The 17,456-nt window shown below is 36.1% G+C and overlaps 1 protein-coding gene across 4 annotated transcripts in view; it reads left to right on the top strand.

The window, feature by feature from the left end:
* Window positions 1-17,456, top strand: part of Csmd3 (CUB and Sushi multiple domains 3) — a 926,836-nt gene that overhangs the window by 48,155 nt on the left and 861,225 nt on the right. The gene's annotated exons all lie outside the window — the stretch shown is intronic.

A 17,456-nucleotide genomic window follows, 5' to 3' on the forward strand; every position in this document is an offset into this window, starting at 1 on the left:
CAAAGATCCTTTACTCAATAGGAAGAAACAAAACAAGAATATCAATTGTTATTATTGGCAAGAGTCAAGTAAGCAACATCCAAGCTGGCTTCTCTTCCATGATCCAGACTGCTGATGTTGAGGACTAATCAAAAGGATCTTCATAACACAGAAATGTTGCTAAGAGAAAGCATTTGGTTTTAAGTAGATATTTGTCATGGTCAGATTCAGGAGAAACATTATGTCTTCCTCCTCTTATTATTCAGAATCACTGAGCCACACAATGTTAGAAGTCAGTACATCATTCAGACTATTTATATAGCATCCAGGCCACATTTCTTTGTATCTTAAATTTCTCATAGGTTACTTAGTCTTCCTATGCCTTTGTATTCAAGTATAAAATGAGGATCATTTTCTTAAATATTTTATTTGGTGGTTAATAAGGTCCTTTTGTGATGGAGGTAAAGTTTTTATGGGAATCTCACCTGAGGTACATTTAAAACTTGGATGGGATCCTAGCTACTCAGGAGGCTGAGACCTGAGGACCTCAGTTTTAAGCCAGCCAAGGTAGGGAAGACAGTTAGACTCTTATCTCTGATTAACATCCAAAACTAGAGCTGTGATAGAACTGTAGCATTAAGGAAAAGCTCAAAAACAGTGCAGCGACTCTGAGTTCAAGCCCCAGGAATGGCACAAATAAACAAACGTGCACTACTATTGCAATCACAGCAATAGTAATTGTATTACAATGTAAATCATTGAAGTTCCTTTCATTTCAGGAAATAGAGATAAATTGATATTTATAATTTGTACTCATGTGATAGCATTTATAATAAGCATTTTTATATGTCTTTGGAGAAATGTGAGAAAGTAGGAGTTATATATTTACTAGGATATTTCCCCACTTTTAGTACATGCTTCATGTTTTTGTTTGTTTGTGTGCCAGTACTTCACATTGTATTTTCTTCTGCCAGTTATTGCCATGTTTTTTTTGTGATTCTGAATCCTTTCTATAAAAATCTTCCTTTTTTCTCATGTCCCACATCTAGTTCTCTCAACATAAGCAGCATATATTCTCACTTTTTTCTTTGTCTTCTATTCATCCTCAGAGATTATACTCACATTTACTTCATATTTCCAGGGAAATCAACATATAGTCATTCATGTTTTCTTTTAAGAAAGCTTTAGGTTTAATCAAAAGACCTATGTATTAATTAAACTATCTCCAAACCAGTCATAATTTCCTATAATTTCTTAAAGCCATTCTTTTCCACCATTGTAATATTGGTCTTCTAACAACAATAATTATTTTTGGGAACCTTAGATCACTTCAGAATCATGTTACCATTATAGGAAGCCAAGAGGAAAATTTGCATGTATTGGATTATCTTTTCTAATTATTACAATGATTCATCATTACAAACCAATTGAAGAATTCTCAAAATCTTTGAAATGTGTGTAAGTAGTATCTATTGCAAGATCTTTTATCTAGGATGACTTTTGCCTCTTTTAACTATGCATGTTCTCCTGCCTATTCTATGACATATTTACAAGATGATTTCTATGTTGATTTGTAAATTAATATTATTGTGTACTATTTAAAATTAAAAAAACTAAAACATTGTGAAGCTTAACATTGCTGAAGATTCTAACATTAATGTAAAAACTATAACCAAGAGTGGATTATGTGTCCACAGTTCTTTCTGTTTCCTCTGATTTAGACTTAATTTCCCAATACTCCATAATCTGTCTCAAGAAGTTTGCTCTAATGTGGAAAGAATCTTAAATAATAAACACTTTGTTAAACAGATTATAGAGTTCATCACACCTTTTCAGCAAGAAAATGACCTTATCATTTTGAAGTCTTATAATTCATATATCAATATACATAATAAAATACAGTAAGAGGTCTAAGACAAAGATTATCTAAGAGAAAATAATAATGGTGAAAAAGAATTAATTTTCTGAACTCACTTTGGGTAAATTGTTATCCTTAATACTGAAAATTTTGTTTAATACTCAACAATATGATTTTTAAATTCTAATTTTATTGTCAAGGTGATGTACACAGGGGTTACAGTTATGTAAGTAAGGTAGTGATTGCATTTCTTAATGATGGTAAGTTTTATTATATTCATTTCCAAATATGAAGGATGGTCGATTGTTTCTGAATATTTGAATTTTAGATTATAAATTGTCCATAAGTTTAGACCATTTTATTGGAAGTCCCTTCATCTCTTGCAAACCTAGATCATTTGTCACCTTCAGTCTTGAGCTGATTAAGACAATCTCCCAGGATCAGTGAGCATATGGTCATGTCAGAATTTAAATTCAGAAAATGTGACTTTGAAAACATATGTGTCCTTGAGTAAGTTGGCTAACCTTTTTATCATTTAGTTTCCTCAAGGACAAAGTAAAGATAATATCAGTCTCTACTTTTTAGAATGCTTTAATGATTAAAAAATTGTATTAGGTGTGTGTGTATGTGCATAGGCAAGTATGTGGCCCATCAAAACGTTCCTTTATCCATCTCTGTTCAATTATTATGAGTATATTCTGTTTAAGATAAAAGAATACCTTCATAAAATAGAATGGAGAAATTGAATTAAGGATCCAAGTTCTTGTTCTTGTCTTTGTCATTGCTATATGTTTTTTTTGTTGTTGTTTGGTTTTAGCCTTACATATTGGCTAATTTAGAAAGAACTATGAGAGAATGCTTACTTAAAAAATAACAGCCGGGCACTGGTGGCTCATGCCTGTAATCCTAGCTACTTAGGAGGCTGAGGTCTGAGGATCATGGTTCAAAGCCAGCCGGGGCAAGAAAGTCCATGAAACTCTTATCTCCAATAAACCACGAGAAAACTGGAAACGGCCTTGTAGCTCAAGTGGTAGAACGCTAGCCTTAAGCTCAAGAGCTGAGGGGCTGCGCTCAGGCCCAGAGTTCTAGCCCCATGATGGAACAAAAAAAAAAAAAAAGAAAAGAAATAACTTTAATAATTAAACTAGTGAATTTGAAATTCAAGAAAAACATTTTGTCTTAATATGTGTCTCTCGTCTATTCTAGTCTGTTACCTAAAACTAAGCTACAATTGGGCAGATCCTAATGAGACTAAGCAATACACATTTAATATTAATCTCAGTAGACTGTCTATTTTATTAACAACTTTGTTGTGATAAATTGTCATTTTATATCTGATTTATTTTCACAAATATTGCCCAGTAATAAAGCAGAAAAAAAACAAGGAGAATAGCAAGAGGAGGGATTACTTTGCCAGACAGCTGTAAATCAAAAACCTTCCAGCACTCACATCCTCATGCTGTAATTACGCCCACAGTGCTTTAGAAGCTGATGATAAACAGGTATCTTATTTGATTACCAAATATGTCTCAGTAGCTAATATCTGTATGCCAAAAATATCTCTAAGATGAAAGTCAATGAAGCTAAAATTGTGAAAAGAGCAATTCAGATTGCTGAAGATGTCTTTTCTGAAAGGAATGCATGCTGGTAAATTCAGAACTTTAGCAACTGTAATCATGTAAATGTTTCTCTTTAGATTGAATTTCCTTGATGGAAATTTAGTTAGCTTGGTCGTCTATTTTAAGGGTCAGAGTGAACATAGTGAACATATTCAATTCAATATGACAAATATGTATGGAGTCCTTCTCTGTCACATATTTAAGTGCTATGAATGAAAAAATAATAAACTAAAAATATAAAGATGTCAATTTTTTATTCAATCACTGTCTAGTGGTTCAGAAACTGTTTCAAGCAACTAATGAAGTGGGAAATATGCTAAATCAGATAGTTAAGAAATTTAAAACCGAAGTTGTAAAGTTTGTTTTTCGACATAGCATCTTGTACATTTCATTGTTGCAATGTATCCCTAGTTAATGTATCCCTAGTTAAACAATTTGTTTTTTCCCTTCCCCACAAATTATACCAACATCAAATACAGTGAAAACAGGGGTTATACCGTGGGGGAGAGACATACAAAGCAACAAAAAAATCACCGTATAAATATGTTAGAAACAATAACAAGAAAGAAAAACCACTTGAGTCCTCATCTTGGGGTTCATTTCGCCTAACATCAACTTATCTGACCATTTCTGCTTGTCTCAGACATTTATTAGTTATTTCAAATAAGGGAAACCATGGGACTTATGTTTCTTTGGGCCTGGCTTGCTTCACTTAATATAAATTTTTCCAAGTCTTTCCATTTCCTAACAAATGGGCAATGTCATTCTTTCTGATGGAGGCATAGAATTCCATTGTGTATACATATATATCACATTTTATTGATCCATTCATCTAGTGAGGGGGATCTGGGCTGGTTCCATATCTTAGCTATGGTAAATAATGCTGCAATAAACATAGTTGTGCTGGTAGCTTTAGTGTGGTCTTGTTTGTGATTATTAAAACCAAACAAATTATTTTACATTCAAAATTACTATCTCAGGGAAAGATTCCACAATTCATTCATTCTTTCATAAAAATTTGAAATGTGGTCTCTTTCCTTCATTACCCTCCTCAAATTCAACAATATTCTTTATTCTTTTTTATCCTCTGTATTATCACAGAAAATCCTTCTCTGTGAACATTATTTTTGATGATAGGAAGTAGATTTATCTTTGTCTTCATTGCAATTCTTCCCAGAAGTGTTTATGGAATGTCACCTACTTAAATACTTGGTTTTAGATCTTTGATACAGTGTATACAAGACTTTTGAAGAGAATCAATATTGGTTGAATGAGTGCTCCTACCAGCTAGTCTAGGCTTATCTTTGACTTTGATAACCTTTAAACATTAAAGGTCGTCTAGTTCATGAGCACTGCAAGATTTATGAATGTGGCACAATATCAGATGCTTCAGGTTCTTTCCAGATGCAATTCAGTTCTGTTATCTCTTCAAATGCATTCACACCGAGGGGAGCTTTCTTCTCACTCACTATTCCCAAGAAGGTTTGAAATCCCCATCTCTCTTCTCCTAGTTGGAATCATTTCACTCACAGAAAAGTTCAGGAGTTAGATTTTTGTCTTCGTTGCTTCAATGCCTAATGCCCTTGAAATGGGTAGGCCACTAATATATTTGTTGAGTGTTAAGATTTGTGAAATGTGGACAAGTCATATAGAAGTACTATTGTATTCATCAAAGTCAGGTATCAGTCCATTACATTTTGGAATTTATGAGAATGTTTTACAGACATTATCTCATTTCAGTATCATTTGTGTGAGGTCACTTATTGTGATGACAAAATGTAATTTCATATATATGTAAGATGACATTTCTATTTATCACTCTATCATTCACTGTTGGATTCTTAAAAATTCAACCAGAATGTATGTATTCAATTATCTATCTAATTTAAATATTTACTTATATATCTAGTTTATTTTTGCATTTGTGCTGAATCTTTCTTAAGAGACAATAGAATTGTTCTTTTATGTAAAGGAATACTTGCCACTCAAAACATCTTTTGCTGTTCTGAATCAAAATGATGTTTTTTTCCAATTTTCAGCTGAAAATGAACTGAAATCTTTCATAATATATGTGTTCTCCTTGGACTATTCCTGACAGTCATTTTCCTTCATGCCATGTTTTTTTAAATAAATTTTGGAACTTATTCTTTTTTTTTGTTGTTGTTGTTGTTGGTTCTGGGGCTTGAACTTGGGGCCTAGGCACTGTCTCTCAGCTCTTCAGCTCAAGGCAAGCACTCTGCCACTTGAAACACAGCTCCACTTCCGTTAATCTGGTGGTTTATTGGCGAGAAGAATCTCATGGGTTTTCCTGCCTGGGCTGGCTTTGAATCGTGATCCTCAGATCTCAGCCTCCTGAGGAGCTAGGATTACAGGTGTGAGCCACCGACGCTCGTCAAGGAACTTATTCTTTTACACAATGATCTGAGAATATTGTGATAGTTTGGAATACAGTTCCTAGGCTTCATCTAAATGGTTTACATGAGGTTCAGTAATCTTGTTTAACAATGATGACAGCTTACTCTGATGTAGTAGCTTGTGGATCACACTTTCAAAACACTATTGAAGATAGTTCAGGAAGTGTGATTTGCTAAAACAACATTATCTTATGACATTAATTCTTTTTTCCCCAAATATGAGTTTTTTAAATTAATAAGCAGAGACGAGAGAAAGGGGGCAGAGAAAGTGAGAACCCAAAAGAAAGAGAGAAAGGGAATACCATGTGAATGTTGTTATTTATTACAAGCTTTTGATACGTAGGTACGGATCAAAGTTGTTTTCATGCATCAAGTCATTGAAATCAGCTTACTTCATGATGTATGTTTCTATTCCCATTTTTGAGTAAACAGAGGCGAGTCATAAGGAGGGTGCTAATTTTGCTCCGGGGCCTCCAGATTGCAAATGGGCAAAATAAGACTGATACGGACTAAGGCCCAGTTACAGGTATACCCCAAAACTGTATTTGTGGTTTGCCTAACAAAATATAAAAACAGAGTTGAGAAGAACACTGTACAATGTCTGATACAACCCCATGTAGCTCAGTTTTTTAAAACTTTGTATTTTGGTGGCAACTGAGGCTGCTTCAGAACATTCAAGAGTGATATCTTTGGAGATTAACTATCTGAGTATATGAATTTCATATTAAAGTTGCCTATAATCACTTAAAAGAATAATATGTAAGTCTCCAAATAAAATCCAGCAGACAAAAATAGAAAATCCTTACAAAGAAAAATAAATGACTTCTTATATAAGAAATACACTCAATTAGATTTTTATTAAAATGCAAATTAAAACCACAGTGTGATAGCAAGATTGATATTTCCTGAATTTGCATCTTTTACTGTTTTCCAATCTCCATTTGTTTCCATTCTCAGCCATAAACTCTAAATACTATTGCTTTTGAAATAGTATCTGGAGCACTTTATCTCCTTAGGTACAGCTCTCTTGGAAGTTCCAGCCCTAGTGATTTCAAGAATATTTTGAAAAATCCACAAATTCTATCCTTAACTGTAACTCCTTACTTGCAGTGAATGCAGAGTTAGATCTCTATCACAAACAAAGCCCCTGTTGTTATGAAATGCCACTGAATGACTTTAGCACAAAGCTTATTGAGTGCCTCTCCTTGATAGTGTTTTTTTGGCCAATGTTGAAACATGGTAGCACCTAAGGATTTGGTGAGCTCATTTTTATTATAGATTACATCATTACAACATGACATAAATAAAATCTGTCTTTAATACTTTAAGGTCATAATAAATCACATTTTATTTTCCTTATTTCTCTCTTTCAAATGAGGATGGCACACGTGTGCATGTGTACACACACACACCCATATCTTTTCTTTTCCAGACTGTTTATTTATTGATTTGAAGACTAGAGTATGTGTTAAAGTCTAAGTTGGTTTATGTATATCATGTTTATTATATTATTATTTAAGTTCTAAATCTCTACATTTATTTGATGATAAAATCAAAGTGAAGCAAATGTAGACCCTCATTTTTTGTGCATGGGCTAGGATAATGCACATGTAATTTAACTCTATTGGTCTTGTAAATAATAGTACTAGACAGCAGATAGAGTGGAGAGGAAAATAGATCCTTCGTCTTCCTGCTTTTCACGATTCCTACCCATGTCACTCAAGTCTTGACTCTGACTCTAAAACTGCACTGAGTTCAATCCTTCCAGGCTTTTTTTGTTTGTTTGTTTTTGTTTTTTCTTTTTTTTTAGAGCTGAGGACCAAACTCAGGAGGCAGGTGCTTTGCTCTTCCACTGAGCTAATCTCCAACAGCCCAGGTTTTTGTTTTTGTTTTTCTAGTAGCCTCATCATGCTTTTAAAAATGATGCAGTTGTAGCAGAGTGATCATCTCTTTTAAGATCTTATTCACTGAACTTTACGTCCCTTCAATGAGCTTCTAAATTTCTTTAGAACTTGCTTTAGATTTTACTTTATCTATTGCTCAACCTCTACTCTTTATCTTCTTTCTGATAAAAAAAAAAGAACTAGGGAGATATTTGACTTCTTGGCTTCTTTTCAATTGGTATACTCTATTCGTAGATTTCCATTTGAATCCTTTAAAAAGAACAGATTGTTCTCTCAGAAGAAACATGGGGTTTTCCCCCATTTAAATATATTTTAAACATCCCCCAAATGTTAGGTTTACAGTGAAATTCTAGGAATAATTAGTTCTATGGTTTAAAAGGTTTGATGTCCAGAATAAAACAAAATCTAGTAGAGGAGAGTTAGCAATTATAGTAGATGATGATGATGGTTGTGGTGGTAGTGGTAAAAAGTGCATGGTTCTTGCTTAAAGATGCATAAAACATCATGACATATTTCAAAGTATGTTGGAGGCTAGGATAAAAGCTAGGAACTGACAGATAAATTATAATTCACAAACATTCAATTTCCAGGTAATTCTCTAAGAATCATGAGGAATAGGAATGTGTCAGTGACAGTATATTAGAAAAGTACCTTTGACCACATTTGGAGAAAAGGGGTAAATGTGAAAGTCATGACCTGTTAGGAAGCGATGGGAACCTAGCTAGTGAAGGGCAATAGGCATCTACTGAAGGATGTGGAAGCCAGAATGGGATTCCATAATTACTGATACTATGAGATAGATCCAGTCAACCAATGAGACAACATCAATCTCTTCGAAATAGTTTAATTTCTACTGTTGGCTCAGGCCTCCCTCACAGGTGTACTGTGGACCATTTTAGCAGACTCAGTTATTTTGTTTTCTGTTCCATTTCTCCTTTGATTCCTGAAGCATCCTTTCTACAGCATAAAGGTACACAGGTGATTATTGATTTTGCTTAGTGTTAGGTTTTAAAAAGAGGTGGACGAATATGAAGTACACCACACACGTGGTATTCAGGTAACGGGTAGGTTTATTCATCATTCTGGCTGACACCAGGCCATGTTGGCACTTCATGCGGCTGGGAGAGACCTGGGAAAGAGGGTGCATGGGCCTGGGTTAGGGCTTATCTAGGGTATGGGTGGAGAAAGGTGTGGCCACATTGAATTTAGATGTGACCTCAGCAGATGAAGATGTGACCTCTTCCAGGTGTGCCAGTTGCCTAGGTAATGAAGGTACTGGGCGGAGACTTTGCTGGGAGGAGAGAGTAGTCTGCTTGCTATCCAGGACTGGACCTTACATTACAGCCTTTTAATATTCATGAAATAGGGTGCGGATTCTCTCTGGTTACTTCCTGTGGACAAGGGGCATCGACATTAGGGGTAAAAGGCTGGAATTTGGTCACCTCCCAGATAAGGCAGCGAGCAGCAGCTGTCCCTTGTTGGATGTTGAAGTCTGGAGGAGGCAAGTCTCTTGGATGAAGTCTGGAGAAAGTCTCATGAGGCATTGAGGGGTGGGAAAAAAAAGATACGAGAGAGCAAATAAATGGCAAGAGGAAGGACTTGGGGCTGAAAATGTTGGTAGAAATGTCCATATCTGGTGACTAGGTAGAGGAGAATTCAGGTAATAAAGGCAAGAATGTAAATTTCTGTCCAGTTAAAAGGTAGACAGGTATGGACATTAGATGGGCAGGCTTCTTACTTCTACTGACCTCCCGGCTCTGGTTAATTTTGAAAGGGCAGACACAAAGTGGATGATGAGACATCATCTCCTCTTACTCCTCTCCATAGTCCCTTATTCCCCAGACTGGCTGGGTCTAGGTGTTCATTGCTGGGATGGCTTGTCCCAGTTAGTATACCACTTCCACTGTTTGCTGGTTAATTATAGATAAGAGTCTTGAGTCGTGCTTCTAGCCTGGATCTTTGCAGGTTAGTTGGGAGATGGAGTCTTAGTAATTTTTCTTCCGGGACCAGAATGTGGTCCCCTCCCAGAGAAGGGAGAGAGGCATCTGTCCCTTGGTAGGCGTGAGTCCTTACTGGGTGGAGACTTTGCTGCGAGGAGAATGGATTTTGCTCTCCTTCCAGGACTGGACCTTACATTCCAGCCTTTTAAACTGTAATCTTTGCCACAAAAACCGTTTACTATTTCCAGTTAAGGCAACAGGGAGATCAAGTAGAATAAGTAGAGCTCACCTGGTCCTTATCGAGAATTGACCAACAAATATTCTGCAATGACAAACTCACTAGATGTGATAAGAATCTTAGCACAGATATGTCCAATATTTTAGAATCACGTAGTCAGTACTAGAATAAACAACACAAAACAAAAAAGGCGAAACTCAAAACCTGAAATTTTTGACAATGATGGTTAGACATCTTTGCTAACAAAGCACATCAGATGGTTGGGCCTCAGTTACCAGGTCTGTGAGAAGAGCAACTTGTTAGCAAGGCACCTTAGAATAGATGGATGAAGTATTAAGCTTAGTGGAAGTTTAAGGGTCTGATGAGACCAAACCATTAACCCACCATGTGGCCAAGATGGCAAACTCAAGATGGCGAATTTCTGAAAAATTGCAAAGAAAGCCTGAACAAATAGATCAAGCTTACATTGGCTAGCCTTTGAGAGGAAACCCAAACAGGGATTCCTGGGACCCAGCCTGCATTGCACTCTTCAGGGCACAAGCCAAAATGTTGTAGAAAAGAGAAAGGGAGAGATAAGGAAAGTTGGACATGATTGTCAGAAAGAGCCTGAAAGTAAATAGACTTCTGGCCATTTACCATTGCAGAGATAAAAATTGTCTAAATCTGAGAACAGCATAAAAAAAATTAGGTGCTCTGGCTTTCCAGGGAGCACAGGAGGCATTTCAGAGGAGTTTCACGCACCTGAGTGATACACAGCACCCCATTAAAGGCGTAGGAGAGAAAAAAATTAGTGAGTGAAGGAGGGCTTATCAGATGGAAGTGGCCTCCTGACTTAGCCCTCTAGGGAGGAGTGTCCAAGCAACCAGAGTCAAGTGTCCTTGACTGCAAAGGTGACTGGTCTTTCAGTTAAAGGCCTAGTAGATTCTCCGGCAGTACCATGACTGGAGAGGGATTGAGTGACAGAGAACCCTTACAGAGTAGTTCACTCACCAAAATGTAGAAGCATGGAGGTAGATGGATGCAGAGGCCAGCAGTGGTATTGCTATGCTGTCTCTGCAGCAGACAGATCAGTTTGCAAAAAGCCATTGCTCAGAGCAAAAAAAAGAAAAACAAACAAACAAAAGAAAAAAAGAAACAGAGAGGAATCCCACCTATCCTGACTTTAAGCCCTTCCCAGGTTCAAACGGCACCATTTATGTTAGGTTTTTAAAAAGAGGTAGCAGAAGCTCTGCAACAAGATCAATAGAAAGCCCACGGATTGGGAGAAGATCTTTACTAGCCATACAACGGACAAGGGTCTCATATCTAAAATATACTTGGAACTCAAAAAATTAAACCACCCAACAACAAATCCTCAAAGAAACAACTGCCCAATAAATAAGTGGGCGAAAGACTTAAAGAGAAGCTTCTCTGAAGAAGAAAGAAGGATGGCCAATAGACACATGAAGAAATGTTCAACATCCCTAGCCATAAAAGAAATGCAAATCAAAACAACATTGAGATATCACCTCACTCCAGTTAGAATGGCAAAAATCAAGAACTCTAACAACAACAGATGCTGGAGGGGATGTGGACAGAAAGGAACCTTACTTCATTGTTGGTGGGAATGTAAACTTGTTCAACCACTTTGGAAAGCAGTATGGAGGTTCCTCAAAAGACTTCACATGGAGCTCCCCTATGACCCAGCAATCCCACTTTTGGGCATTTACCCTAATGTTTACAAAAAAGACCACACTAAAGCTACCAGCACAACTATGTTTATTGCAGCATTATTTACCATAGCTAAGATATGGAACCAACCCAGATGCCCCTCAGTAGATGAATGGATCAAGAAGATGTGGTATATATACACAATGGAATTCTATGCCTCCATCAGAAAGAATGACATTTCCCCATTTGTTAGGAAATGGAAAGGCTTGGAAAAAATTATATTAAGTGAAGTAAGCCAGGCCCAAAGAAACATAGGTCCCATGGTTTCCCTTATTTGCAATATCTAGTATAGGTATGAGTCAAGCAGAAAAAGTCAGATAATGTGATGTTAGGAAAACGAACCCTCAAATATGTATTTTAATGTTTTTGTTTCTTTCATGCATGTGTTTCTAACGCATTTATAAGATTATTTCTTTGTTGCTTGGTATGTCCCTCCCCCACAGTGTAACCCCGCTTTCACTATATTTGATGTCAGTATTACATGTGGAGGAGATGGGGAAAAACAAGTCGTTTAAGGATTCAGGTGGACCTGTTGCAACAATGAGAAGTACAAAATGTCATGTCAAAACCAGCTTTACAATGTCGGAGGGGGGGGAGGGGGGGGTATGATTGGGTGGGGGGGAGGGGGGAGGCTGGGAAGGGAGGTGAAGGGTAAACAAAGGAGGAGGCTGCAATGCTTGGTAAGAAATGTATGCATTATCCTGCCCATGTAATTGTAACCCCTCTGTACAGTGTGTTCTCAAATAAAATAAAATTAAATTAAAAAAAAAATAAAAATAAAAAGAGGTGGCAGAGTAAGAACCACACCATGCATGTGGTATTCAGGTAAGGGGTAGGTTTATTCATCGTTCTGGCTGACACCAGGCCATGTTGGCACTTCATGTGTCTGGGGGAGACCTGGGAAAGAGGCGGTCTGGGCCTGTGCTAGGCCTTATCTAGGGTATGGGTGGAGAAAGGTGTGGCCACATTGAATTCAGATGTGACCTCAGCAGATGCAGATGTGACCTCTTCCAGGTGTGCCAGTTGCCTAGGTAATGTAGTTACTGGGTGGAGACTTTGCTGCGAGAGGAGGATGGAGGCTGCTTGCCATTCAGAAGCGGACCTTACACTTACTGCTTGTAGTGTCTAAACCAACTCCAATGCATCATCTTCATGTAACAGGTTTCCAAATGTTTTGTGTTTGTCAATCTGCGGCTCTTTAGATTTTTTTTCACTGTACCTTCTCTTCATTTTCCTCATCGTCTTTGCCTGTCTTAACAGTTTCCCTTCTAAAAATAATCTACCCCTCTTCCTCATTTGAACTTGTATTTTTTTTACCCTATATCTGTAGTTGCCTCAATTTATTTCCACTATGAAGTTCTAGAATGTTTCTCAAGTGTGTGTGTGTGTGTGTGTGTGTGTGTGTGTGTGTGTGTGTGCATGTGTGTGTTTAGAATAATGTAACAAATGTATGCTGAGTGGAATCTCTGGTTTTATGGGATTCCTGAAGAAAATTCAGGGCTTTTACCATTAAGGTTATTTGATTCTAATAATCCTAATTGTGCATTTTAGTTTGTGGTACTAATGATCAAAAAATATAATTTTTTTTAAATTTTCACTAGTCCTTAATTTTGACTAGTCCTTAATTAAAGAAAAAAATATAGAAATATAAAATAAACACTAAACTCTCTGCCCTCAAATAATTTTTTAAAAACTCAGATAAATTACGAAATAGAAAAAATTAGAAAGCAAAAACAAATTTACTCTTGAGTTAAATAAATAGTAAAGGTAAATTCAAACAAACAAAATATATACACAAAGTAGACTATTGGATAAGTAAGTATTAAGGTAACATGAGGAATTACGGAGGTGAGAGGGAAGGGGTGGTAGGGGAAAACAAAGGAGGAGGTAACAATGCTCGATAGGAAATGTACTCATCACCTTGCTCATGTAACTGTAACCCCTGTGTACAGTATTTTTACAATAAAAACATACAAAAAGAAAGCATAAGTTAATAAGTTTAAGTCCCTATCTAGGACAAAAAAAGGAAATGAAAATTTCCCAAAATAATGATAAATATATATATATATATATATATATATTTTGTTGGAACTAACTATACCTAGGTAAAATATATGGTTCTCAGACGCACTAATATAACTAAGATATACAAATCTAATTACACTATTAGTCATAAAACTATATAAGTTCTCCATTTCTGGATTGGCAAAATAAAATAGGATTGTCTAATTTAAATTAGTGTAGGTTATCTGTATGTTGTGTACTTGTGCTATTTTTTCATAATGTTTTCACATAATTTAAAAAATGGCTATGTCCTCTTTCATAATCTCCTCCTAATAAAAAAGTCATTTAATTATTTAATCATTGTGATTCTTGCTTTCCTAGACCAACTACAGGAAATCTAGGCTTTATTTCTTTATCTATCACTTTATCCCAGAAACCACCATATCAGAATGTAAGGACCATTGAATGTTATTTGAGTAAATAACAAGACTGCTTTAAAAGGTGTTTTCCTTCTTCAAAGTAGGCAGAATTATTCTAATAAAGCTTAAGATTCAGAGCACTGAATTTTCTGACCCCACTGGAAACACAGAAAAGTCCTTAGTAATTTTCTTCAGAATAATCCGTAAAATTTAAAATTCTGAATCTGTCTTTGCTTCTTTATTCTTTATTGTCTTTAATTTCCTCTTTTCTCTTCTAGAAGCGCCCATTTCATTTTAGAGAACTTTCTGTAATCCCCAAATATCTCCTATAAACTGATTTCCCTCACTTAGTTCTTAATTATACAATTGTACTTCTCTTTTCATTGACATTTAGGAAACCATTTAAGTACCTGTAATCATAAACTCATATCAGTTAGGCCAAATAAGGAGAAAATCTCCTAAAATAATTTGACAATTTTATTGAAGAGAAACATCTATTTTTGAAGTCAAGAAATGTGTGAGCCTGGCATTTATATATGGAGATGGAATTTGGATTCATTCCTAACTGAAAGAGCTGGCTGCCTGGAAAAGGCCTGGGGGAAGAAATGTGAAACATCCTTCAGAGTTCCTCTCTCTCTCACTATCTCTCTCACCATCTCTCATTAATTTACTTTAAGACTACGAACATTGTATTCTGCACAGCATTTTGTCCCTAAATATGACATATCCAAAACAACATGAGAATATGAAATATTCCTTAAGATGGAACTTTGATTTGGTAACTTATTGACATTTATAAATTAAAAGTAATTGCTCCAGATAACAATGTGCTTGAGTTTTAGAAGCAGAAATAGTTTAAGAGCATTTTGGTGTTATTAAGGGAGATTATCGTTGAGAGCACTTTGGCTTTGAAATTGGAAATTGTGTTTGATTTTTCTCTGCCTGTCTCTAGGAAACTAGCAACCATTATTTCTGATCAGGATGTGGTGGGAGCAAGTGGCTACATTTAGCTCCATCTCAGTAGAAGACATTTAAAGTGAGACTTCCTCTAATTATTTCTCCTTCATTCCAACCTAAATAGGAGGAGCAGGCTAGAATTTCTATGTTAGTCTTCTGTAGTATATTCAGGAAAATATAGTTTGAAATGGGATCTTTTCAGCAACATAATATCCATTCCTTAGGTTGAGAAGTTTTAGGATGCAAAGGCTCACAACTTGAGTTTGAAGGGAAATGGTTCTTTGGGAAATTAAAATAAAAGAAACATGTGAATGAAAGGGTTTTGTTTTGTTTTCTAAAAATTTAAAATGCAACTGCAGTGGAAATGTCAAAAAAGACTCATGGAAAATATTTCATTTTCTTATTGATCAGTGAGGGAAGAAACTGGAGGTTGTCATTTATTAAAAGTATTTTTAAAAAACAGGTGAAGGCTACAGAATACTGAGAAGAATATGCAAATGGAGGCACAATACAGTTTTCCACAAAAATATTAAAAAAATTAAGAACCCAATGGCCTATACTAAATTTGCATGGTCACATTAAAGGAATGATTTAGAATTGTAATGGAAATATTCTATAATATGCAGACTTTAAAACTGTCTCCATGCAAAAAGAATCTGATACAATGAAGTGATGTGTTCTGTTACATAAATAATACACAGTGTTTCTTGGATATAGGCGTTTTTCCCTACATAGGTAAAGCTACTGAGTGGTAGTTCTATGACTGCAAGAAAATATAAATTTGTTGGATAATAAGATACATAAAAACTCATAATATTAGAATAACAGTTAAATTGAAATGTTAATGAATTACATTGGAAAATATGACACTCATGGCAAAACTGCTCAATGAGCACAATCATTCTGTCTTCATTAGCAGTACCTGGTTTACATGGGTGTTCTTCAGATATCCCTCACTGTTGCTCTCTGCAACTGAAACAGCCTGATGGGATAGCAGAGCTGAAGAAAGGAGAACAGAAGCAAAAAGAGTAGAGCAGGCTAGGACCAGAGGGCTCAAGGCTCTGACTGGCACATTGTCTCTGAATTCCTATAAGCAAACCTGTTTATGTAGTTTAGTACAGGGAAGCTTAGTGAAGGAAACAAGGGATCAATATATTTTGTTATTACAATCATTGACATGAGACAGTGTTCACGTACATAGTAGTAACTGACTCCCTGAATGTTTGGGGGCAGAGAAAAGTGGTAAATATTTTCAAAATCTGTGACTGTAACTTAGACATTGATCTCACTCCTTTTGTGTCAACCTTCATGAGGTCCAGTTCTCAGCTTCTGAGCACTGGTGAGGAGCCATTCCAACCACTTCCCCTTTTCCTGGACTGATGGATAAGCTTTAGAATTCCCTACACCTTTTTCCATGCTTCCCAGTCAACCTATCACTTAGTCCTCAGTTGGCATTCCACTGTTGTTAATCTCTCCAGTTCACTCCACTGCTTCTTAAACCAACTTTATGTCATTTATGTTCCTCCCAGACTGCTGTAATAGCTTTGTAAGACTCTTAAATGTGAATTAATCATTTGTAAAACATTTAAAATGTACATGTTCCTGTGTTCATTCTCACACATTGCTCATTAACACCAGGAGTTAAAGGCTAGTGCATATAATTTCATGAATGCAGAGATAAGGAGGATGAGGATTTGAGACTACCTCAGACAAAAAGTTAGCAAGATACCTCATCTCAACCAATAAAGCAAGCACCTATGAATTTCTATGCAGATGGTTGTTGGTAAGGAGATCATAGTATTAGGCTGGTTCTAGGGAAAAAAAGTCTTTCTCTCTCTCTCTCTCTCTCTCTCTCTCTCTCTCTCTCTCTCTCTCCAATGAGAGGGCATCTGTCTAGCAAGTGTGAGACTCTGAGTTCAAACCCCAGTATCATTAAGAAAATCTTATTAAAATGAGTACGTATACAGGATGATAATTTCCTTTACTCTCTTTCTTACAAAATAAAATAAAAACATGGTTAATTTGCTAAAATGACTTCAGGTTTAATTATAATGTACTTGTTCCCTTAGGACTTAAAGGCAAGTAATTCTGCTAAAAGACCCCTGTGACTGGTATGATGGCCTGCAATCCCAATTCATTGCAGGTAGAGATAGGTAGGATTATAATTCAAGGTCAGCCTTTGCCAACAGCTAGTGAGATCTGAAACAGACCTCTCCTGCTTCTCAACTGGAAACACAAGTGGTAGCACAAATGACTTGAGAGCCAGGGAGGAAGTATGCCGGCCTAGACTGACCTTGAAAAAAATACACTCTTAACTATTACTAAAAAGCAAATAGCTAGCTGAGGGTATGGATCAAGTTGTTGAGTGTTTCTTAAGTAATGCAAAGGCCTGAGTTCAAAGCATCAAACAACAA

Source organism: Dipodomys spectabilis, unplaced genomic scaffold (genome assembly GCF_019054845.1).
Source record: "Dipodomys spectabilis isolate Male_0828 unplaced genomic scaffold, ASM1905484v1 ptg000783l, whole genome shotgun sequence".
Taxonomy (NCBI): domain Eukaryota; kingdom Metazoa; phylum Chordata; class Mammalia; order Rodentia; family Heteromyidae; genus Dipodomys; species Dipodomys spectabilis.